This window comes from Marmota monax, unplaced genomic scaffold, assembly GCF_021218885.2.
Source record: "Marmota monax isolate L192 unplaced genomic scaffold, Marmota_monax_Labrador192_F-V1.1 WCK01_AAM20220418_F8-fsc00024, whole genome shotgun sequence".
Classification (NCBI taxonomy): Eukaryota; Metazoa; Chordata; class Mammalia; order Rodentia; family Sciuridae; genus Marmota; species Marmota monax.
In genome coordinates this window covers 24,412,007-24,437,596 of record NW_026695224.1, presented here as the reverse complement: position 1 = coordinate 24,437,596, position 25,590 = coordinate 24,412,007, and the positions used below count along the sequence as shown (strand labels likewise).

At 36.4% G+C, this 25,590-nt stretch overlaps 1 protein-coding gene and 1 pseudogene across 8 annotated transcripts in view; both read right to left on the bottom strand.

Annotated features, from left to right (window-relative positions):
• The window catches only part of Hydin (HYDIN axonemal central pair apparatus protein), a 398,809-nt gene that overhangs the window by 175,023 nt on the left and 198,196 nt on the right, over nucleotides 1-25,590 (bottom strand). The window lies entirely within an intron of this gene.
• LOC131423824 (small ribosomal subunit protein uS10-like) lies at nucleotides 617-19,736 on the bottom strand (annotated as a pseudogene).

Sequence of the window (25,590 nt, the reverse complement as noted above, 5' to 3'; positions counted from 1 at the left end):
TGTTAAAACAATTCCTCTCAATAATGCTGACTCTGACCATCACCTTTCAAAGTGTACACCCACCCTCAGAAAATCTGGCCACTTTTACCTCGCTCTGTTTTTCTCCTTTTTACTTACCATCTTCTAACGAGAATTAGTTACCATGGGCATTGTCTGTCTCCTTGCACTTCAATATAATCCAAACATAGAAAGAACTTGGAATTTTGTTTGCATTTGCTTGCTCACAGATATGTCCCCAGCATCTATAGCTATGCCAAGTATATAGTAGGTATTTAATAAATATTTGACAAAGAAATAATATATTAGCTTTTTAATCAAATTCTTTGATGACAGATAACTTACTTCTTTCCTAATTTGTCTAACAACTCAAATTATTAGACATATCTTTTTTATATGATGTAGAGATGTGCTTCTTTGGACCTTTTACACACTGGGTTTTAGTGCACTTCTTTGGACGGTAGGTTGAATCTACCTCTTTGGAAGAAAACCTTCTACATCATAAATAAGGCTCCAAAGTAAGGTACAGTATCAAATCAGAAAAAAATGGCTCATGCCATAAGCATTTTTTTTAACAACTGAAAATCAATTTATTAAAACAGTGGTCTTGGGCTGGGGATGTGGCTCAAGCGGTAGCGCGCTCGCCTGGCATGCGTGCGGCCCGGGTTCGATCCTCAGCACCACATACAAACAAAGATGTTGTGTCCGCCGAAAACTAAAAAATAAATATTAAAAAAAATTCTTAAAAAAAAAAAATAAATAAATAAAACAGTGGTCTTAGACATCTGCAATGGTGACTTCAACCTCCACTCCTGGCTCAATACTATAGGAAGTAATCTGCTTAACGATCTCAGAAGGGCTATGCAAGTCAACGAGTCGATTGTGGATTCTCATCTGGAAAAGATCCCATGTCTTGGAACCTTCATCACAAGGTGTTTTTCTTGTGGTGATTCTCAAAATCTTGGTCGGCATGCGAACAGGTCCTTTCACTTTGAGATTCTTTTCCTTTTGCGCCTCTGATCAAGTCAGCACACGCTTTTTCAAGTGACTTCATGTTACGGCTGGTAAGGGTAATTCTAATTTGAGGAATCGCTACCTCTGGTTCCATGGGTGTCTTTCCAGTGTCTTTAAATGCCAGGGCTGCAGCATGGCTTCCTGACTGACTTGTTCCTCGGCAAAAGAGAAGATCGGTGAGTCAGGAGCAGAAGCGGGCAGGACAGTGCTCCGCTGCACCCACAACAGCGTCCTCTCAAAAAGAAGCAGTTTATTCAAGTTTAAAACATAATTTCTGCTTCATTGATGATGATCTCTTAGATTGTTTTGAGGACGTTTTCCTTGTCTTTGAATGCTTACAGTGGAGGTTCACTGTAATATATCCAGGTCTGAATATACTTTAATATTCTGCTTGGAATTTGCTATCTTTCCAGAGTCTTTGGTTTGATATCTTTTATTTCTGAAATATTATCTCAACCATTGTCTGTTTAAATATTGCTTCTGACTCATTCTCTTCCTTCAATCCTGAGGACTCCATTTATACACGCATGTGACTTCCTGTTACACACTCTCCTATCCTCCTATCTGCATTTTGCTCTCTGTGCTTCATCTTGGATGGTTTCTTCTGATCTATTTTCCAGTTCACTAATTCCTTTTTCAGCTGTGTATAATATGCTGTTAAACACACACATTATGTTCTGAATTTTGGTTTCTGCATTTTAGGGTTCAGGTCTTGGTATTTTATATTTCTTCTTCTAAGGTTTTTATCCCCTTGGGAGATTTTGCAATCATGATTATGATATTCACCATTCTAGCTGCTCTTCCTAGTCCCTCTAGGTTTCTGCAAACTTGATGAGCAAATTGTTTTTAGGACTTTTCAAGTAAATATAACAAATATATATTCAATGACCCTGTGGTCCATTTTTGTATTTCCCACAACACAAAAATGCCCAAAGCATATTATCTTTCCCTAAGGAGCTGACAGTGATGGCATTCGGGGAGACCAACACCTAGACAATAAAAATACAAGTCAGAAGGAGCTGGGGCGACAGTGCTTTTCAGAGCAGAGGATGCTGGAACCCTTGGATTGAGACAAATATATCACACACATTTTCAATTTTTCCACCAAATGTGAAATTAGACTTAATTATCAAGTGGTGTGTTCCTAATTACATTATGCTATTGATTAAAAACTCTAATTTACTCTACTCTAATTGTATATATAAACAATTATCTCAAAATTAATAAGAAACATCCTTTCCCTGTTTTGATTGCTGTTTCCTCTAAATCAGTTCTGACAGTTCTGTTTATTTTGGGGAACACACCACTCAGAAGTAATGTGTGGATTAATCGTCATAGAAAATATTTAGTGATTTCCAATTTGCATCAGGAAAAAATCTAAAGAAGAGGAGCTGTGGAGATCATCTAAAAATTTCCAGGATAATGACTCAGGGGAAAAGCCAAACTGTCCAGTTCAGTGGAGAAGAGCTCAATGGTTCCCTGGTATATCTTCCTTGGCTTCCCATACTTTCCCAAGCATAGTGACTCAGAAGAAGCCCTTCAAAATAAAGCATATGGAGGAAAATGGCATATTTAAAACCAAATGTAAAATTTACTTCTAAGCTGGACTTTGGAGGACATCCCAGGCTAAAAACATCTTTCTTCCATTTAATTCCGATGGTGTATGTCTACTGAAAAGAACGAAAGGAGAAACATGAGACGACATGTAACTGGATGGGGCTCAGGTGCACCGGAGGCTGTAAATCAGAAACTTCCTGATAGGCTTGGGTTGGAGTTGGAATAGAGCTGCATAGTGATCTCTGTACCTGATGTGAATGTACATTGCATATTGCAGTTAAGTATTAGAGACTGCAGGCAGGCAGAATCTCACAGGGTGACATTCAGTAAGTGCCTTGGAACATTATCAAAATCCAGATCTGGCTTAAGTGCAGATTCAGAAACTGAATCTGGTCAGGGAGGCCCAATCAAGGATCGTTCTTTTAGGAACTGGCTCACAGGTACTTATTCGAGGAGAATCTAATACTTAAATCAAAATACCAATTTTCCAATTTGCAAAGGAGGATAAATTGTATTAGGCCAGAATGCTAGTTAAATTTCCTCCTGGTTTGAAAGTCTACATGGGAAATAAGTAAATTGCATTTTAAAATTTAAGTGAATTAAGTAAAGCAAAGAAGAATATTTTCAAGATTATAAATTGTATATAATGAGGATGTAGATGAATGATGGGAGGAAATTTTATTTTAACTTCAATAATAATGGAAATTATAGATTTAACTTTAAGTCAAGAGTCTATTATTACTCATGATCTTTGAATCTTTTGGGATATAAAAATAGAAGGAAACAATTAAACATCAAATACTACACTAAATAAACTAGGATTTAGATGGAGATACTTGTATGATAATTGTCCATGTTTGAAGGGCACTTGTGGAAAGTATGCTAATTCTTGCATGACTCAATGTGTTTTTCAAAAATTTCTCCTGTAACTTTCCTACTCAAACTTAGCTCTAGCAGAATATTAAAATATTAAGAAGTAAGCAAATCCTGTCTTTCAGAACATTAAAATGCTCTTGTTATAACTGTTTGTTAATATATTAGTAAAAGATAATAATCCTTATAAGTTTGATTTTCACGTGTGTAGGTCAATTATTATTGGCAGGAAAAAAACTACAAGAATTGATGCTACAATATTCTATTCATATTTAGGTTCAAAGAAATAATTTCTAATGTGTTTTCTTAATTTATTCCCCGCAATTTTTTTTAACATTCTCAAAGTGAAAGCACTAAAATGAGTTCTAAAAGAGCTATAAATGCAAATTCAATCTTCTATTGATATTTTTGAATGGATCAAGTTAGCTTCATTTCATCTAAACTTTTTATTGCAGTAGATAGGAGTCCTTGACTTATAACATATTCAGTCTGACCTACACAATCAAAGCAATACAGGGAAATAGATTTTTCATGCCCGAGTAATCAGCCCTTCTCCTTTTTTAGAATTACTTGTCTGTCTTACTTGCAGTTTTTATATTCCAAGCAGCTATTTTAGATAAGGTAATGATAGCTGCTATAACAGAAAGACCTCTGATACTCAATGGCTTAATATAATGGAAGCTTATTTCTTATAGCTTCTGTGGAAAGAAGACCTGAAGCTGCTTTCCAGGGCTGAGTGGGTGAATTTCCTTCTTGATGTAATTTATTACTCAAGCTTGGCACAAAAGCAGACAGTAAAATAAATCACAGAATCCAAAGAACAAGGCCCATTAAAATGAATTCCAATTGGTGGGTGAGGAGGGGCCTCTGTTCCAGTCAGTCAGTCACTCAAGGACCTCAGCTAAAAAGATTCTGTGGCTTTCCAGGATACTCTGGACATTGGTTCATTGCTGGCCAACAGGTGGAGAAGGAGAAAGGAGGGTGATGTGCTAGGATTTTAAGGACCAGACCTTGAAGTGGAGCATATCACTTGTGTCCATTTTCACTGGCCAGAACTCAGTCATGTAGCCACACCTAACCTCAAAGGAGGCTGGGAAATGTAGTCTAACTCTGGGTCCAGAGAAAAGGGAAATGGGCATGGTTAGCTGCTAGCTGGCTCTCTGCTAAAACTACCTTGTTGGTTCAGTCCACCACTACAAACTCGGGCATTCTCCCAATTCCAACTTTCCTAAATATCAGCTTTTGAAAAGCGAAAGGACTCAAGTGGGAGAATAACTTGGTGTTTCAAATCTTGTGATAGTCCTGGGCCCAGAGTTCACATCCATCTGTTGTTAGGACAAATGGAAGGATAGCTAGGAGAACAAATAAGAATGTTCTAGGCAAAAAGAGTTCAATCCGTTGGGCTTTCTCCTCAAATTTGTGGCCTTAGAGTGTTCTACATTTTGCTCATTTTTAAGATTCAGCTTACAATTAAGACATAACTCTCCTATGTTCATGTGAAACTCCACATCATGTACAACCACAAGAATGGGATCCTAATTAGGATAAGTTACACTCCACATACGTATAGCATGTCAAAATACACTCTACTGTTGTTTATATCTAAAAAGGACAAATTTTAAAAAGACATAAATCAATGTCATTTTCGTCCTTTTTTACATCAAACAGTGAGATGCATTTAAAAGAGGGTACTGCCAATGTCATTTCCCCCACTCCAACCATTTGTTTTCTTTCTCCAGCCAGTCACACAGGTCAGTCCTCTATTTGTGATGCTTTGAGGATGTCATGGCATGAGTGTCATGTCAACTTGGGGGATGTGCGCCGTTGCTATTCTGGTTCATGCTGATACAGGTTAGCCGCTTTGGAAAGAAGACATGAAGCTGCTTTCCAGGGCTGAATTGGTGAGTTTCCTTTTTGATGAAGCTTATTAATCAATAATTGGCACAAAATCAGACGGAAAAATACATCACAGAATCCAAAGAACAAGGCACATTACGATGCCGATGCTAAGGCCTTGGGCCAGCCCTACAAGTCAGACTATAAACTTCTAGCATCTATTTGTCTATTTGGTATTTGACTTTTAGGTGTGCCCTTCACTTTTAGGGAGGACTTAGTCTACGTGACATTTTCTGTTATTCAGAGGAAATTTTAGGCTAAAGAAGACATAGATAGATGGTTGTCATCATAGTGTTGGAGGACATTTTGTAACCTTTTAAAAACCACAGTACAGCAAGATAACAACGAATGGAATTAGCTTAGGAGAGAGAGCTCTGAAAGAAAAGGGATGTGGGTTTGATCCCTGCTCTGCCATTTCCCAGATTGGACTGTGTCACTCAGCCATGTCCAGTCTCAGTTTTTTCCTGTGTAGCTCAGGATATAGATGGTATCTTCTGCGTGAGTTGTGGTGATGGCTAAAGGAGGTCAGGCTTGTGAAATTCGGCATAGTATCTGGTCCTCACAAATGACAGCATTGTCACCATTTCACCGAAGTCCAAAAGGCCCCACATATACCTCATGATGGGCTCAACAGTGTTTGCTAAAAAATAAAAGATTACAATACTCTCCAGAAGAGAACCATGTTGGGGCTTGTGGTAGGCAGAATTCTAAAATGGCTCTGAAGATGTCCATCTCTCGGGAGGACAACTGACTTCCAGTCAGAAACATAAATCTAGGCACTGCCATGAAGGGATTTTGCAGACGTAGTTATGATCCCAAATCAGTTGACTTTAACATGCTGACTTTAATCAGACTGGGCTCTTCCTAGTGAGGCTAAGCCAAGCATAAGAGGGCTTTTGGGAGGGGCCACGACACAGGGAGCAGTGGGTGGCTCCAAAGCAGTTGACAACAGTCCTTGCTGATAGCCATCAAGAAAAGGGGTTTCCATCATTCAACTACAAGAAAAGGGATTCTTCCAGGAATCTGAAGAGCCTAGTCACCGGCCTTTCCCTAGTCAAGCCTCTTGTAAGAAATTCAGCTTGTCAACATACTTATTTGAGCCTTTTATAATCCTAAGGAGAAGATCCAGCCAGCCCAAGCCTGGATTCCTGACTCATACAGACAGATTATTAGGATTGTTTCAAGCCCCTAAATTTGTGGTGATTTGTTGTCCAGCAATCGAAAACTATATCTATCTATCTATCTATCTATCTATCTATCTATCTATCTATATATTTTTTTGGGGCAGATGATAAAACAAGTCTTTCATCAAAGATTCAGCAATAGCTGCCTCTGCCTTTTCTGTGGACTGGGGCTGGAAAACCAACCATTTCAGCAGACCACGAATAACACATCAGGAAGCGTGTGCATGCAGGTGCATGATGCTGTGAAGATGGAATATTCGTGTTCTTTGGCAATTTAGAATTTCGTGCCCACTGATGATTAGTGCTGAGCCTTTCTCTCTGAGGTTTCATGTATCTGAAGATAACATTTGCTTTTTGTTTGTCAATAGGGCATCAGCGCACAGCTTAGGCAGTGCTCAGCTCCCAAGATAAATAGGCCAGAGCTTTTATGAGTTTCCTTATTGTGTATTTAATATTTACCATGAAAGGTAGACGTGAGGGCTATTGTTTGCACATGTCACATCAACAATAACTGAGAGTGTGAATATCCTCAGACGGACCTGTTATTCTGTATTGCTAGCAGCTATGAAGCCTGGAAAAAGTAGTACTGTGCACTTTTCTTCAAAATAATTCATTTGCCAATTGAAATCTGCGAGAATTTCCTCCCATGGAATGAGAGGAAGCAAATAATAACAGGAACCAACATGCAGGGTGAGGGATTTCTTCAGATTTATACTATTAACTCAGCAGATGATCGACTTTTTGTGTGTGAAATGAGAACAATGAAGAGTCACTAAGGCCTGTCTCCTTTCTGTCATATAGTTCTCTAAGTGAGTCACTTTACGGCTTAAAAGAATTAACTGATAATTCAGAGATTGAGGTGCAGAGCAATTGGTGCTAGAGCTTAATAAAGGAGGCAGTTCAGGGTCACGATTAAAATTGTGGGTCTTAGAGTCACATGACTTGGTGGTCAGTTCTGGACTCTGCCATTTGTAGTCCAGTAACTTTGAGCTAATCTGAAAGAGCTAGGTTTCAGTTTCCTTATCTGTTAAATGTGCTACTTGAAGATGAAAAAAGTAGGTACCAAGCATCTAGCACGGTGTTTAGCACATTCATGGTATCTTCCAAACTTCCTGCTGGCACCCTCCCCAACCTGCATCACAGATCGGATCAGTGGTTGAATCTTTTACCCCCTTTGAGAAAGCCACAAACCTTTCTACAGGAAAATACACATACATCTATGTGCATGCACACACATACTCACTCCAGACTTTATATACTAGTTCCACAGTTCATGGATCCCAAAGTGGTGGACGTTTGTCACAATTTTTTTCCTGCTTGATCCATCTATAAGCTCACATTCAATGGTCGAGGTAAACATCATTTTGTGTGAATCTTGGTAGGAGAGGATCTCACTTCCTTTTGAGAAGTCACTCAGACCCTCTGCAAACATGGAAGCCTGCAATCAGGACTGGTATACCAGATATGCTTGATCTGGAGGATATAGTACCAGTCTTCATAAAAGGGCCCCAATGCTTTTTCTAGACTTGCTTCCTAGGATACCAGGTCATTTACCCTTCCCAAATGTGCCAAACATCATCACTGCATCTAAAGATGCTACTCTCAGGAATGTATCCCATTTCTCTGACCTCCTTAGTCTTCAAGTCACCACTCAAATGTTCTCACCTATGATGAACTTGCATTTGACAGAAGAATGAATCACTTCCTCCTCGGTGCTTACACATTTCAACCTGTCTATGTACTCATTTCTTTTGTGAGATTGTGAACTCCAGAGAAAGAAACCATTCTATTTACTGGTTTTCTCTCCCCTTGGTCAGGACAGGACCGGGAATGGGGACAAGGCTCAAAAATAATACTTGTTGGCCAACAAATATATGCAAATGCCCAGCTTTACTAGAAAGCTAAAGAAACACAAATTTAAATAATAAAATTTTAAAAATTTTTTTACTAGATTTGGCAAAAACAAAAATGTTGGCAACAGTCTGGGAGAGAGGGAGAAGGGGCAGAGAGGAGAGTGAGAGAGAGAAAGGTGTGTTCCCCAACACTGGGACACTGGGGGTGGGACAGGATATAAATTGGTACAAATTTTCTGGGAGATAATTCACAAGATGTACTAAGACTTTTAGTTATGTTTGTGTTGTTCGACAACAGCAATTGTGTTTCTAGGAATTTAGTCAAAGGAAACAGTTAAGGATGTGAGCTGTAATTAAGACAAGCATTGTTTATAGCAGTGAAACACTGAGATAGAGTTAGTTAAATCAATGGTGCTGAAGTAATATGAGGCAATAAAATCAGTCAGTAAAGATGATCTGTAGAGGAACATTCCTTAATAATTCATATTAAAAGTGATGAATATACATCTTGAGTGAAAATAGCTAGCAAAGGGTAGGAATACACAGAGAGACTTCATTCACAGGAAAATTTTCAGAAGTTGCACACCAAAATTTGACTAAGTGATTTCTCTTTTCTTTGCCTATTTACTGTTTAGGATAATATTATTGGTGTAGTAAGAAGATACACACACTTAAATTTAGCAAATGAAGGACTCTCCCTAAAAGGATATTGTCTCTTTAGAGCCCATTTAATTTTAACTCTGCCTTCATGCCTCAGTAGCATTCAATTTCTGTCTTTCTTAGAAGCCCTTTTTAAAGTAAAGAATGCATGTACATGGGTGTGAAACTCAGGTGGATTCCAAGAGTGAAGAGTCTTTCTCATGCCTGTGAATGGTCACTAGTCACCATTCCCAGAGGTAGCTACTGTTAATGGTTTTCTATGTCATTTTCTAGATACAGTTTATGACTACAAGAAAAAAAAGGATATCTGCATATTTACCTGTCCCTCCATTAATGGGGGCATAGTAGGTAGACTTTAATTTTTTTGTTTTACTCTTTATCAAATGTATATATACACACATAATTCAATATGTCAAATTCTAGAAAAGGCACACTGTGGAAAACAGTAGTCTTTTGAACCCACTCTACCATCTTGCCAAGACTCAAATTCTTGGGCCTGAACACAGCCAGCCACTGCCAGCTCTTTGAGCATTTTCTTTTAGTACCGGCTGCGCTAGCTAACTTGCTTCTATTCTTTAATTTTTTTAGTTTGGACATTATCTTTGGAAGATAATAATAATTCTATTCTATATCTCTCTGTTTTCTTTCTTTCTCCTCTACTTTCTTCTCCCTGTTCTCCTAATATAGCTAAAACTTACTTTTTGGTGAGATAAATATTTGCATTTATATTATTATGAGTATGCAAATACTATTCATGGATGAGCCATAAAAAGTGTTCTGTGGCTACATTTCCTGTTTTTCCCGCCACAACTTATATGCTCCCGGCAATTATTATCTTTACTTGGTCTTCAATCTATCGTGGTCTCAGTCCCAGAGACTCCACCAAAGGGACAAACTTCCTCCTGATATTTTCAGGAATACAGACTTTCTATCAGTTCCATTTCCTTGGAGACTAATCTATCCTGGAGCCGTGAGTCTCAATTCCTCTGGACAGGCTGCGCTCTGGCCTGTGACATGGCTGGCAACCCAGGAATGCCACACAGGGCCATCCTGTGGGTTCCTCTGGGTTGCCTCCTTGGGACTCCCGTTTCCTGTACCCCGTGCCTTTTTCAGTGCGGTAGAGTTTTCTTCAGTAGCCTTCTGAGAAAGGACATGTAGATGGTAACTTTCTTGAGAACTTGCCTGTCTAAAATGTCTTCCTTAATTTCATTGATATCTTTATTTTAATTAAGTTTAGCTCTTAAGAAAATAACATATTATAATATTTCAAAATAACAGTTGTTGTTTAACCATAATTGTACAGTACTGAATTTCTTCAGGATTGCTTGCTCAAAAATAAATAAATAAATAAAATAAAAATGACTTAATAAAAATAATGTTAAGGGTAAAAAATAAAATAAAATAAAATGTCTTCCTTTTAAAAATGCTTTTTATCAGTTCCTTCTAATTACATATAATATTGGAGCTCATTTTGACATAATCACATATGCACAGAGTATAGTTTGTTCCACTTTTGTCCCCAGTACTTTCTCTTTCCCTGCCCACTTCCCTCGATCTGTTCTCTGTCTCTATTCTACCAATCTTCCTTCCGTTTATTTATAGTTTTATAATTGGTGCTTTATAGATTCACATAAAGGTGAAATTCACTGTGGTATATTCATATATGTACATAACATAATCTTGTCCATTTCATTTTGTAGTTCCTCCCTTTTCCCATCCCGTTCCCTCCCCTCTTTATTCCACTGATCTTCCTTCTATTTTCATGGAGTCTTCCCCCATTTCCCCCTATTTTGCTCTAGCTTCCACCTATGAGTAAAATCATTCGACTCTTGACCTTCTGAGTCCGGCTGGATGTTCTCCAGTTGGTCAATGCTATAATTTCATTTTTGTTGATTGCTGAGTAAAACTCTCCATTGTGTGCATATACCAAATATTCTTTATCCATTCCTCTGTTGTAGGGCACTAAGCCATAGTTTGGTTATTGTGAATTGCTATAAACATTGATGTGGCTGCATTCCTATAGAATGCTGACTTTAGATTGTTGGGATAAATACTGAGGAATGAGATATAACTGGGTCATATGGTGGTTCCATTCTTAGTTTTATGAGGAATCTCCATATTGCTTTTCTATTGTGGTTCTACTAATTGGCAGTCCCACCAATAATGTTTGCATACACCTTTTTCCTCACATTCTCACCAGCATTTATGAGTATTTATGTTCTTGTTGATTGCTATTCTAACTATGTGATTTGCATTTGCCTGATTGATAGGAATGATGAACATTTTTCATGTATTTGTTGGCCATTTGTATTTCTTCTTTTGAGAAAGGTCTGTTTAGTTCTTTAAATTTTTCGATTGAGTTATTTGTTTTTCTTTGGTGTTAAGTTTTCTGAGTTCTTTATATATTGTGGCTAATAATTCCCTGTTGGAGGAGTTGCTGACAAATATTTTCTACCATTCTGTAGGCTCTCTCTCTACACTCTCAATTGTTTCTTTTGCTGTGCAGAAGTATTTTTAAATTTAATGCCTTCCCACTTATTGATTCTTGGTTTTATTTCTTGAGTTTTAGGGATCTTGTTAAGGAAGCCAGTAATTACTGAGCCAATAATATTGGAGTGTTGAACCCATGTTTTCTTCAAATAGTTGCAAAGTTAATTCTTACATCTTTGATCCACTTTGAGTTGATTTTTGTGCAGTGTGAAAGATAGGGATCTAGTTTCATTCCTCTACATATGAATATCCAGTTTTCCCAGCACCGTTTGTTAAAAAAGGCTATTTTTCTCAGATGTATAGTTTTGGCACTTCCTTTAAGTATCATATTTTTTTGTATTTTTATTTATACATGATAGTAGAGTCAATTTTGACATATTTATATAAACATAGGGTATAGCTTATTCTAATTAGGATCCCGGGCTTGTGGATATACATAATGTGAAGATTCACTGTGGTGTATTCATATATGTACATAGGAAAGATGTGTCAGGTTCATTCCACTGTCTTTCCTATTCCTATTACCCCTCTATTCCTTTCTTTACTCTTTGTCTAATACACTGAATATTTCTTTTTCCTCCATGGGTATGTGTTAGCATCCAGATATAAGAGAGAATAATCAACCTTTCATTTTGCCACCTTTGTTGAATATCACATGCCACCTTTGTTGAATATTTTTGTGGATTTGTCTATGTGTCTTCTACTCTATTTCACTGGTCTTCATATCTGTTTTGATATCAATACAACACTATTTTTGTTACTGTAGCTCTGTAGTATAATTTGAGATCAGGTATTATGATGTCTTCAGTATAATTCTTCTTGCTCATTATTGCTTTGGCTAGTCTATATCTTTTATTCTTTCAAATGAATTGTAGAACTGCTATTTTTCTAGTTCTGTGAAGAATGTCATTGGTATTTTGATAGGGATTATATTGAATATGTGCAACACTTTTGATAATATGGCATTTTTTATAATATTAATTCTGCCTATTCAAAAACATAGGAGGCCTTTCCATATTCTAATGACTTCTTCAATTTCTTTCTTCAGTATTCTATAGTTTTCATTACAGTTGTCTTTCACCTCCTTGGTTAGATTTATTCCCAAGTAATTTTTTTGAGATTATTGAAACTGGGATAGAGTTCTTCAGTATAGGAAAGCAATTGATTTATGTATGTTGTTCTTGAATCCTGCTGCTTTCCTAAATTTTTAATATCAACTCTAGAAATATTCTGGTAGAGTTTTTGGGTCTTCTAGATGCAGGATCATATAATCAGCAAATAGGTATTTTGGCCTTTTATTCCTATTATTATCCTTTTAATTTCCTTTTTCTTGCCCAATTATTCTGGCCAGAGTTTTAAGAACTATGTTGAATAGGAAAAGTGACAGGTGAAAGCATTTTTAGAGAAAATGTTTTCAGTTTTTCTTTGTTCAATATGATATTGGTCTTGAGTTTGTTGTATATAGCTTTTATAATCTTAAGTTCTTTCTATCCCTAGTTTCTCCTGTGTTTTTAACATGAATAGGTACTATATTTTGTCAAAGATTTTTTTCTGTATCTATTGAGATAACCATGTGATTCTTTTCCTTAACTCTATTTATGTGGTAAATTATATGAACTGATTTATGTTTGTTGGATTTACTGTTGGACACTGTACATACATATTCTGGAGACACATTCAGGCCCAGAATGTTTTCTTCCTCCAGGGTTGATGTATGTTTGCTTCTGGGAAAGCTGTGAAGGAATGGCCATACTGAATTTCCTGCATCTAGGCAGAGATTGAAATGATTTGAATTGAGGGTCTATTCTAGTTTACCCTTGTTCTTAGTGCGTGGCCTTCTGGAGTCCTCACTCAAAGTCTGGGAGTTTTACCCCACATCCTCCTCTCGATTTTATATCCTTAGCTCATCCTGCCTCATTTTTAAAAATCTCTCTAGATCTTTAAGTATTTTGAAAGCTCTTTTCTTCTTTTTAACCTTTTCTGGGGTGACACAGGAAAAGTTGTCCCAAATATTGAGCAAAAGTCTCTTGGTTTCTTTTTGCTCTTGACTTCTCACTAGACTGGTTGCTCCCTGATTCCCTCAGACTCATGATTTTCACATTTTGCCCAGTCTCCCCTTGTTCCCAAAAGGAAATAGTTTGAAATGATAGATTGAGTAGCAAGAGTTGGTCACTGATATGTTGAGAGTCCCTGCTGGTCAAACATGATCCACTTCTTGATTTTACTATCTATGGAGGAAAAAAGTCTGTAAGAACTGTAAAGCCAACTAACTGACTGTGCGCCAGGGAAGCTGGTATACGTAATTCATGTTGCTCTCAAATAATGCATATCAATAGTCTTTTTAGGTTAATAGGTTACCATCCCCAAACAAAGACCATAATGTTCTTTCTGAAAGTCACTGCCTTCTCAGATTTAGTGAAAGGTGTCACTTATGTTTACAAGGCACAGATATGGTTAAATAAAGGGAAACAGGAAAGTACCTAAGCATGTGGGCATGAGGGACACAATGCCTGGTGGGCGGGTGGGGTTGGGGGATCTGTACAAGCAAATAAGCTCCAAGAAGAGAATCAAAAAGATAATGAACTTAAAAACCTATTTTCTTTCATATTAAAAGACACATAGGCATTCATCAACAGTTTCGGTTTTGATTTTTTTTTTTTTTTTTGTATTTTATAAAATGGCTTCACTGCCTAAAATTTAGGGAAACAAGTGAAGGGTGAAAAAAAGAGTGTTCGAGAGCCCATTTCACAGAACTCTGTACTATATGTATTAGTTCAGAAGCTTAGGGCCCCTCTCAAGGTCCCTCATTTCTTTTCCTTCAGCTACAGATCCACAAATATTTATGCCTTTCCATAAGCCATTTGACCTGGTTGTTTTTATTTGTTAACATTAATAATTTAAATTTATTGAGTGCTTAGATTTTCAACAGACACTTTCTACATTATCATCATGTTTAATCTTCTAGATACCATTTTAGTTACATTTAAAGAGAAGGAATCCAAGGCCCACAAAGGTTAAGAAACTTGTTAGTATTTGCAGAATTAGAACTTGATCCCAGATCTGCTGGAATACAACACCTGTACTCTTGATGGAACAGCGCCCTACTTCACACTCATACTTAACAACTCCTAGACCATGTCTTCTCTCAGATGATGTTACCCTTCCCTCCCTGATCATTCATCCCAATTTAATATCCTAACATCTAAGAGAGATTTTTTTTTCTTCCAAAGCACAAAACTTTATGTTGTACACAAAAATTTCATTGCAACTAACATTAAAAAGAAAAGAAAGAAACACCTAAGTGCCATCCTATGGAAAGTTCTACTGTGCAATGAATGTCTCTGCCATTTTACTTGTATAGAGAAGGGGAAATGGAACTGAGGAAGAATATGATTTTCTCCCTGGTGAGCATCATATAAGATTGATGAATATATGTTAGGGGTTTCATACCTTTAAAAACCTCTGTACCATGCTACTTTAATGCATTTCTTGCTTTTGTTCATTATATAACAGTGGTTATTCTGTTTTGTACTGGTTTAATGTTGAATTATGACTTTTATTGTCAGTGCACAAAATGGGCACAGTACATGCTTTAGTTGACAGTGACAAAGACAATGACTCTTAAAAGTGACATGAGTTGGGCTGGTGATGGTGCTGGTTGTGGGGAAGAAGATACACATTTTTATGGAAGTAGGAAGATGAGATTTGAGGAAAAAGACTTATCTGACCCATAGCGAGGAAGTTTTATCTAAACCCCTTCTGTGTTGACAGGTATTAACTGTACACTTGAATAATAGTTAATTAGAAGAAACCTAATGTTTTGAACAACCAACAATAAAAAAAAAAAAAAAAAAAAAAAAAAGAAACCTGAAAATGCTGGACTCCTGAATCACAGGCTACAAGGTCCCTGCTTGGCATCTGGATGGCCATTTTAAGTGACAGCCGCCATTTTAAGGAAAAAGTTTCACTTTCCCGGTCCAAGGGCATTTCTGAGAAAGCCTCACCACTTACAACCCAACCCTTAACTGCCTGCGTGAGGACCCTCCTGGCTCTGATTCCTGAGCCTCTCCCATAAAAGTCCCAGAACTCAAGCCCATTTTGCCTCTCTCTCCTATAGACAGAAGGCCTTTATTTGTCAGCTCTGACAAATAAACTCTTATGTGAAAAAAAAAAAAAAAAAAAAAAAAAAAAAGAAGAAACCCAATTTTCTAAAACTAATTAAGATCAGAGACAGAATAAAGATGGACAGGCTTGCAAAGTATGCAAGAAACCAAGATACTTCCCGTTTTTTTGTTTTGTTTTTGACAGCTCCCTAGTGACATTTGAACCAAACCCCCCTCCTTTCATTTTGGCTTTAGCTTAAATTCAAACTAATCATATTCGACCGGTAGAGCTGTCATTCTAAATTCAGGGAAGATGCTGACCCATCGTGTTAACTAACATTCAATCAATAGCTTTCCTTCTCTCTGTATAGTTTATAATCAATACGACCTGCTAGAATCTATCCTCTGGGTTTCATATTTAGATTTTCCAAAGTGAAAGAGGTCTTAGGTGGGGGCGAGAGACTCTCAGTTCTTTGTTAAGCACAAATATTTGCTTCTGGAAGGTTCTTGATGTTATTGCCACTGGCATCCTCTTGTCACTAAATAGGTCACTTTGGGATGGCTCAGGAAGAGCCTAAACCATTTTGGAATGGCCATGAATTTTATGTGACAAAAGATGTCCATCATGGCACAGTAGAATTTTGTTCTTATTCCCTTATTACTATTTCTTTTACAGATTTTTCACAATGAAGGCAAAGAGAAAAGAACTCTGCTTTTATGCCAATTGAAAATACATTACACCCTCCTTCTGTAAGGAGGATATTAATACAAAAAGACTGTATATTAATACATAAAAGACTATAAAGTAGTTAAGAAGACTATAAGTCAACGAGCTTAAGCTTTGGAACATGTTTTTCTGACACACAGAAAATTAAGAAAGATTTCAGAAAACATGAAGAGCTGGGTATGGCTACATTCAAAAACAAGATGAGTATCACACGGCCCATAAGTGAAACAGAACAGGACTGACTGAAGCTACCATCTAGGAGGTGCCAGGTTCTTGAATCAGTAGAAGTGTTTTGAGGAATAAAAATGGAAACCAAAAGATCCTGCAGGAAGCAATGGATGAGGGCCAGTCCCGAGCCAAGGCAGCTTTCCTATATATGTGGAATAAGACCTACGGAAGCCGGAATGTTCCGACAAATGCACTCATGCCAGCGAGGTGGGCATGGTGGTCGGGAAATAGTGACTGTCAGATAGACAGACCATAGGCCAAGCCTCGGGCTTTCCAATGACCAAACCTGAGTCTCCAATATCCCCATGAGCAAGGAGGTTTAAGACTTGATTCTGGACTAGTGATTGTGTCTAGGGTGAAGGCAAACGTTAGAATTATAGAAAGGGAGATGTGGACACTGAGAATGAGAGAAAAAAACATACTCTGTGCTAGACTGATTTATCATTTAAAATTTCAAATGCTCAGAAGCTGCAGACAACCAGGTAATAGATTTTTTTCTTGAGCAATCAATAGCTCAAACTGAAGTTGATTAGAAAGCCCATCTGAGATCCTTGAAGTGATGCAGAAGAGGATAATATATATAAAACAAAGATTGTGAAACAATGACAGTTAAGAATCAAAATCCTACTCCAGCCTGAATGGCAATTGTCAAGAACACAAATAACAATAAATGTTGGGGAAGACGTGGGGAATACTCTTATTTTGTTTGTGAGACTACCAATTAGTACAACCACTCTGAAAAGCAGTATGGAGATTCCTCGGTATAGGAATAAAACCACTATATGACCCAGCTATCCCACTCCTTGGTATTTATCCAAAAGATCTAAAATCAGCTCACTACAGTGATACAACCACATCAATGTTTATAGAAGTGCAACTCACAATAGCCAGATCATGGAATCAGCCTTGGTGTCTGTCAACAGACCAATGGATAAAGAAAACCTGGTACATATACACAATGAAGTTTTACTCAGTCATAAAGAAGAATGAAATTATGGCATTTGTAGTAAATAGATGGAACTGGGGAACATCAGGTAAGTGAAATAAGCCAGACTCAGAAAGTTAAGGGTCAAATGTTTTCTATCATATGTAGAAGCTGGACCAATGTAGCAAACAGGAGAGATAGCAAAGAGGAAACATTTGAAGAGATAATGGCTAAAACACTTTCCAGAATTTAAGACACAAATCCTCTGATACATTGAAGAGAAATTTAAGAAAATAAAGGATAAAAACATAATCTTAAAAGCAACTAGTGAGAAAAGACAAGTTACCCATGTAGGAACAATAATCAGGTCACAGTGGCATATTTACCAGCAACAATTGAAAATTGGAAGGAAAAGGCAACCTTTCAAATAGTGGTAGCTTTCAAATAGTGGGATCTTATATTCCGCTGAACTGAAATGAGACCTTTATCAAAGAACTTAGAAGGATATAATTTAGCAAACAAACAAATACAAACCAAGCCAGGTATGGTGGCACATGCTCAGGAGGCTGAGGCAGGAGGATCATTTAAGGCCATGAGTTTCATACCAGCCTAGGCAACAGGGACTCTGTCTCAAATATAAAAGAAAAGGAAGTAGAGAAATACAAAAAGAAAAACAAGGGGGAGAAACAGTAAAGTATACAGGAGAAATAAAATGATATGGCAGAAATAATCCAACATGCACCACAACCACAATAGGGTTAGAAAGCTAAATTTTGATGTGATAGGTGAATGATGGCCCTCCACAAATTATGTCTTAATCCCTGATATCCATGAACATGTTGCCTTACATGTCAAAGAGATTTTCAGACATGATTAAGGATCTTGAGATGAAGAGATTGTTCTGGATTATGGGTCTGGGCCCAGGGTAATCACAAAGGTCCTTTTAAGAGGGAGGCAGAAGAGTAAGACAGAGAAAGATGAAAGAGGCACAGATGAAAGTCAAGGTCAGAGAGGGAGAAGATGCTGCTGGCTTTGAGCATAGAGAAAATGGCCATAGGAAAGGAATGCGGGTGGCCTCCCAAAGCTGGGAAGGCAGGGAAGCAGGCTCTTCCCCAGAGTCTCGTGCAGCCTTCTAGACACTTTCCACTTCTGACCTTCAGAACATAAGTGAAGAAACTCATCACAGCAGCATCAGGAAATCTGCTTATTAAAAGATGGACTTTATCATTAGCTTTGGAAAATTCACCCTATGCTATTTAAGATAGATTTATCTAAACAAATCACAAAACATTGAAAATAAAGGAATGAAAAATACCAAGTTGATGTTAATAAAAAAAAAAAAGCAGATGTGGCAATATTACTGTCAGGCAAAACAGAATCTAAGTCAGGAACCACAAATAGGGATTAAAATAAATAATATCTTATGAAAAAGGGAATAATATACCAAGAAGTAATTAGGTTATAGAAGTTTGAACAATATAATTAATAAGACTGATTTAATACCAATATACAGATGACTAATCTGTTATACCACATAGCTAGAGAATACATATCTTTTTATGGTCATGTAGAATATTTATAAAAACCAATCATATGCTGTGTTTCTCCAAAACCAAATTCAGAACATGTATCATACACATCATGTGCTCCAACTTCAATATGATTAAAAGTTTTGTTACAAAGCTATAAAAGCAAAAAATGGTATACATCAAACTATATACACATATTTAATTCACATATTAAAAAGAAAATCATGATAGTCTCATATTTATAACAATACAGACAGAATTACTGCAAATAACAATGTGTGGGGGTTTACACACATTATGTGTGCATGTGCAATGTGTGTTTCAAAAGAAAAGAATTATAAACTGAATGCACTACTAAACTAAGATTGAAAGTATGTTAGTTCTAATGAAGGTGTTGTAGGGACAGACAAGGCAAGGCACTGAAGATAGCAGGAAACAGTTTTATTTGGCTGCAGCCAGGTTCAGAGGGCACAGTTTTTTGCTGTAATCAATTAATCCCCTGAACCCTGAGTTCAGGGAGTTTCAGAGTTTTATACCCAGCATGTAAGGGGAGGGGCTCAGAGGTTCACAATCTGCAAAAGTTCACATAAAAGCAGCTTTTTCTTTCACTGTTCTGGGCAAGCTAACCCTTCAACGACAACACCTGAGAAAGGAAGACCTTCTTCTCCCCTTCTTCCCTCCCCTTGCCAGCTGTTGCCATGGAGCCCAACTGTAACTTATCTTAAAAATATAGACATCTCTGTGAAGCCCAGCTCAAGGCCAGAGGCCTTGTTTGCACACTTCTTCAAAGAACTCTACTGGATATGTTTGTGAAAAACTAGTAAGGGGGTGTCCAGCACATGGAGTGCTGGTATCTTCTCGGCCAGTGGCCAAGTAAAATAGGAAGCTTATCTACATTGAATTCTTTCTTAGAGACTCTTTTGCTGTCAGTCCTAAAATCAGCCATGGTGAAAATTTCTGGAGAAGCCCAGTTAAGATTTTCTGTGGAGAAAGGGGGTGCCACTACAAAGGTGCTTGAAAAAGAACAAAACAGTTATAAAAAATAGAAAAAATATAAGACTAAGCAGAAATTAGTAGATAAATTTTTTAGATCCACCAACTCTGTTTTTAGGATAGTTTAGATTCACAGGAAAATTGAGTGTAAAGTCTGGAGTGTTTGGATATAATACTGTATGCCACACATGTTCAACCTCCCCCGTCATTGCCATCCCCCACCAGAGTGATGCATATGCTACATTCAGTGAACCTATGTTAATGGCTGTCATTATTGCCCAATATTAACAATATTAACAGATTAAAGGAAAAATCACAATTATCTGAATATATGCAAGAAATGCATTATATTTAAGCACATGTTCATGATAACAGAAAAAAGAATAGATGAAAACTTCGGTAATGTCACATAAACCTTAAGGCTTACTCTTTGTGTTGTACAATTCTGTGGTTTTGATAAATGCAAAATGACATGTATCCATCACTATAATATCATGAAGAATAATTTCACTGACCTAAAAATTCTCTGTCTCCCTTTCCTCCCCTGCACCCATGGCAACCACTGATTTTTTTTATATTTTACTGACTGCATAGTTTTGCCTACTCCAGAATGTAATATAGTTGGAATCATACAGTAGGCAGTCACATAGTTAATATGCACTCAAGCTTCATCTATGTCTTTTGGCATTTTAAAATCATAAGAAAATATTTTAAATAATTTTATGTCAATAGTTTGTAAACTTACATAAAATAATTCTGAATAATCATTATAGAAAACAAATCAATACTTAAATTTTTCTTACAACTATCGTCTCCCATTACCAAAAAACTCACCAAATGACTTAGAATCGGCATACTACAGTGATACAGCCACTTCAACGTTTACAGCTCAATTCACAATAGCCAAACTATGGAACCAACCTAGGTGCCCTACAGCAGATGAATGGATAGAGAAAATGTGGCATATATACACAATGAAATATTATTAAGCCATAACAAATTATGAAATGATGGCATTTGCCAGTAAATGGATGGTACTGGAGAATATCATGCTACATGAAATAAGCCAGTCCCCCAAAACCAAAGGCAGAATGTTCTCTCTAATATGTGGATGATATGTGGATACTAACCCACAACAAGGGAGAGGAAGATTAGAAGTTCATTGGACTAGATAAAGGGGAATGAAAGGAAGGGAGGGGGATGGGAATAGAAAAAAAAGACAGTGGAATGAATCAGACACATATTTCCTATCCTTATATATGAATATATGACAATGTAATGCCATATCATGTACAACCACAATAATGGTATCCTAACTAGAACAAGTTATATTTATTCTATGTATGTGTGTTAAAATATACTTCACTGTTATGTATATCTAGAAAGAACAACAACAAAAAATAAACACACCAGACTTGTGATTAAATGATTTTGTCATCAAGAAGTGGATCCTACTATCTATAAAGATTACATAAAGGTCTTTTCCAAAAATTAGAAAAAAGGTAAAAACTGACTCATTATAAGAATGAAAATCAGCCAGGCATGGTTGTACATGACTGTAATCCCAGTTGCTGAGGAGCCTGAGGGAGGAGGATCATGCATTTAAAACCAGCCTCAGCAAAAGTGAGATGCTAAGCAACTCAGTGAGACCCTATCTCTAAATAAAATACAAAATAGGGCTGGCAATGTGGCTCAGTGCTTGAGTGCCCCTGAGTTTAATCCTTGATAACTGCCCCCCACAAAAAGATTGCAATTAATATTCTTAATATCAAAATCAGAAAAGTGTAATGCTAAAAATTATAAAACAACAGATGCAAAACTAAAATAAAACGATGGTTATTTTATCAGCAATGTGCTTGAATAACATTACAACTGATTGGATTAATCCCAAGAATCCAGGTGACTCACAACCAGAAAATCTATTAATTTAATTCAACATATGAAGAGATTAAATGAAAAAATCATAATCATCTGAATGTATGCAAGAAATGCATTATATTTTAGCACATGTCCATGATAATAGAATAGGAGGTGATAGAAACTTCTGTAACGTCACATAAATAGCTACCAAAACCTCCTGTAGGAGATATTATGCTTAGAATGAAAACATTTGGAATGTTTTTTTTTATTGAGGTAGGGAATAAGGCAGAGATATCCATTCTAACCTCTTTTATTCAACACTGTATATGAATCCTATCCAATGCAGTGAATTGAGAAAAAACAGCAAGCTATAAGAATTTGAAAGGAAACCTACAATTGAGAGTCTACAAAAAATTAGAACTAATTAAGAGATGTGTGGCAAGACTTAAAGCTGATAGAAGAAAATTCAATAGTTATTAATAATATTAATGTTATTAATATGATATTAGAGAATACAATGCAAAAAAAGGTTCCCTTCACACAAAGGAACTTAGGAGAGATGAAAAAGGATGTTTTATGAAAACAATTATAATATTTTATTACAGAGCATAAAATAAATCCTAATACATATTCACAGTTAGCTCCAGTGTTCATTTTCTAGATGCGTAAATTTGGGCTACTTTTCATTATTCTTGTACCTCATTTTCTTCAGTAAAATAGAGGTAAAAATAAACACATTTAATCAAGTTATTGATGAGTACATAAAGTAATACACATAAAGGACTTTGTGCCTTGTACATAACAAGGGCTAGTTGTTATTATTAAGTCCTAGCATTTAAGACAGTAGGGGTAGCAACACTGAGGTGGATAAACTGAATAAAACAGAAAGCTCAGGAACACACCTAGGTACATGTTAGATCTGTAGAATCTAATCTGGATTAACAGGGGAGGCATTAAAAGAAAAAGAAAGGACTGTTCAATAACTGCTATAGGACAACTGACTTTCTTTCTGGGAAAAAGCAGACATTATTTGCATTGTATATAAAAACAAATTTAGTTGGACTAAAGATGTGTGAAAAACAGGAGTCTAAAGTATTTAAATAGAAGAATTAGGATAGATTTCTTCAATTATACATAGGAAACAGGAAAGGAAAAGACTCATAAAACTGGCATCAAGATTAAAAGCATATTTAAGAAATATCCAAAGCATCATTATGAACAAAAGATTAGTATTCTCAATATATAAAGAACATCTATAAATACATAATTGATAATAGATAATTATTACAGGAGAGGATATCCAAATGAACCATTCTGAACCTCAATTGTAATAAGGGAAACACAAATTAAATCCAGAGTGAGTTACTATTTCATGTTCATAATGGCAAGAACTTAAAGAATCTGACCATACTAAGTTTTGCCATTAGAGAAACAGCTCAAATACTCCTAAAAGGGCATACTGATATAATGACTTTGGAGAGCAATTTGGACATATCTAACGAAGCTGAAAAATCTACTTGTTTCTTGTCTTAAGACCCAACAATTCTACTTCTTGATATTTGCCTACTCTAGAGACAAATATTCTGTTCATTGCAGCATTGTTTTAATAACCCAATTGTGAAATAGTAGGCAAATAAATAAACACAATACTGGTAAACTGAGTATATGTGGCAGCTAAAGGATAGTTTATATGCATTAACATGGGTGGATGCTGGAAACACAACATGAGTCTAAAAAGCAAGTTTCAAGGTGTCAAACGAGGTGCTATGATTCAGATACACTTTAAAACAACAAAATGCTACAACACAGTATTTATGAATACATATTATATAATAAAATACAAAAACATGGCTTTGACATACCTCAAATTCATGATATGTTTGCTTCTGGGCAGAAAGGAAGATAATGGAACTGACTAGGGGAATATATGGACTTTAATATAAATATTTAATTTCTATTAAGAATAGGGGATAAATGGGGAAAAGGCTAATGTGTGAGGTTCTAGTGTCAAGTATAATTCTTGGATTTTTCTGCATTGAGAATATAGTTCTTGACCTTCTAAAATCAAATAATTCTGTGGTGAAAATAAACTAGACTAAAATTCATAAAATACAAGCCCTCATGTAACCTTGGACAGATCTCCTAACCAAGAGGAATTCAAGTTGTCTGATCTTCTAAATGGGGACACCGAAAAAACTAAAGGCAGTGGTATGTATCGAGACTAAAGAAAAATGCTATCTAGGGCATAAATCATGTACAATGCAAAAGTGTAGTTCTGAGCTGAAAAACACATATTTTATTGAAAATATGAATCTTAGTAAACAAAGTTATTATCTTGCAAAACCCATCTGTAACAAAAAAAAAAGATATTTAGAGGTGTAATAACTGTGGTTGGTCCTGATTCATGCACATTTCTTTCTTTTTTTTTTCCATATACAGATTTCTTTTTGGTTTCCTTGAGCCATTTCCTTCCATAGACAAGTTGAGGGCAAAGCTCATCTACCTCTTAAAAGGCTGAGAAATAGCTCGTTCTACACATTATGGGGTGTAACATCTTAATGACATCATCTGTCAAAAGGCTGTTTGCCCATTAAAATCTCTCTAGCATGAATCTCTTAATCTAGTAAGTTCCACAGAGGTCTAAGTCCTGGGTCTAGAGAGCAAGCTCAGGTGTGCAGCAATGGGGGAGTGTATCATGCATAGCCACAGTTTTCTATAGACCAGTTTAAAACAAGCCCTCTGGCAACATCGACAATTTTCACCATCTCTTAAAATGGATAAAGTCTCGCACCAAAGATCTCACTGGATCTGAAATGCCTAACTGCCATTCTTCTGGGTTTGTTTATTTATTTTGTTAAAACAGGGGCCTCAATTTGAATTTTAAACCTCATTTAAGAACTACAACAGTGAAGAATTTTTATACACATCTACATATGTGAATCTAGTTTTTCATTATACATTGCAAAGGATAAAAAAATGAAAGGAAAAAGATAGATTATGTATCTTCATTTCAGATATATAATGAAGAATTATGGCTGGTTGGAGAATGACATAATGGCAGTGCTTTGCATATAGACATCTCTACTTATCTCTGATGAAAACAAAGCTTATCCAGTTCTTTTGTCTATTTCAGATGATCCTTAACTTTTTGTTCTGCCCTTTTTAGCAAATCCTGTACTTCTAAATCTAAGGTTGTTAAAGGAAGAAACATGAAACCAAAATCTTCTTGCCATTTCCAGGTCCATTCTCATAAGCACTCATTAGGTAAAGCCAGGCAGTACAGAAACTCAGTGGAAAAGGTTAAAGTCTAAGGTTAGACCAGAAGGACCAGAACAACATCACACTATTGGAAATTACAATTTACTTAATCTGTCTCTCCCTGTTTCTATCTCCTTACAATGGGATTACAACAGTATTTTTCTCATGGAGTTTTATTAAATGCAATGCTATATATAAAGTGGCCAATAAAACTAAATGTTAGTAATAATTAATTCAATTCATCATATTGTCATTATCATAATTGCCAAGCTTGCTGAAAGGTGCTAAGAATTAAGTGCAGAGCTCTTGTCATTAAAAGGAAACAGATATTGAAACAAATAAATACAGAAAGAGGGTCCCTACTGAGGTGAGGAGACGACTCAGTTGCCTGAGGGTCTGAAGATGATGTGGAAGCGCCGTGTTTCCCTTGCTGCCACATCACT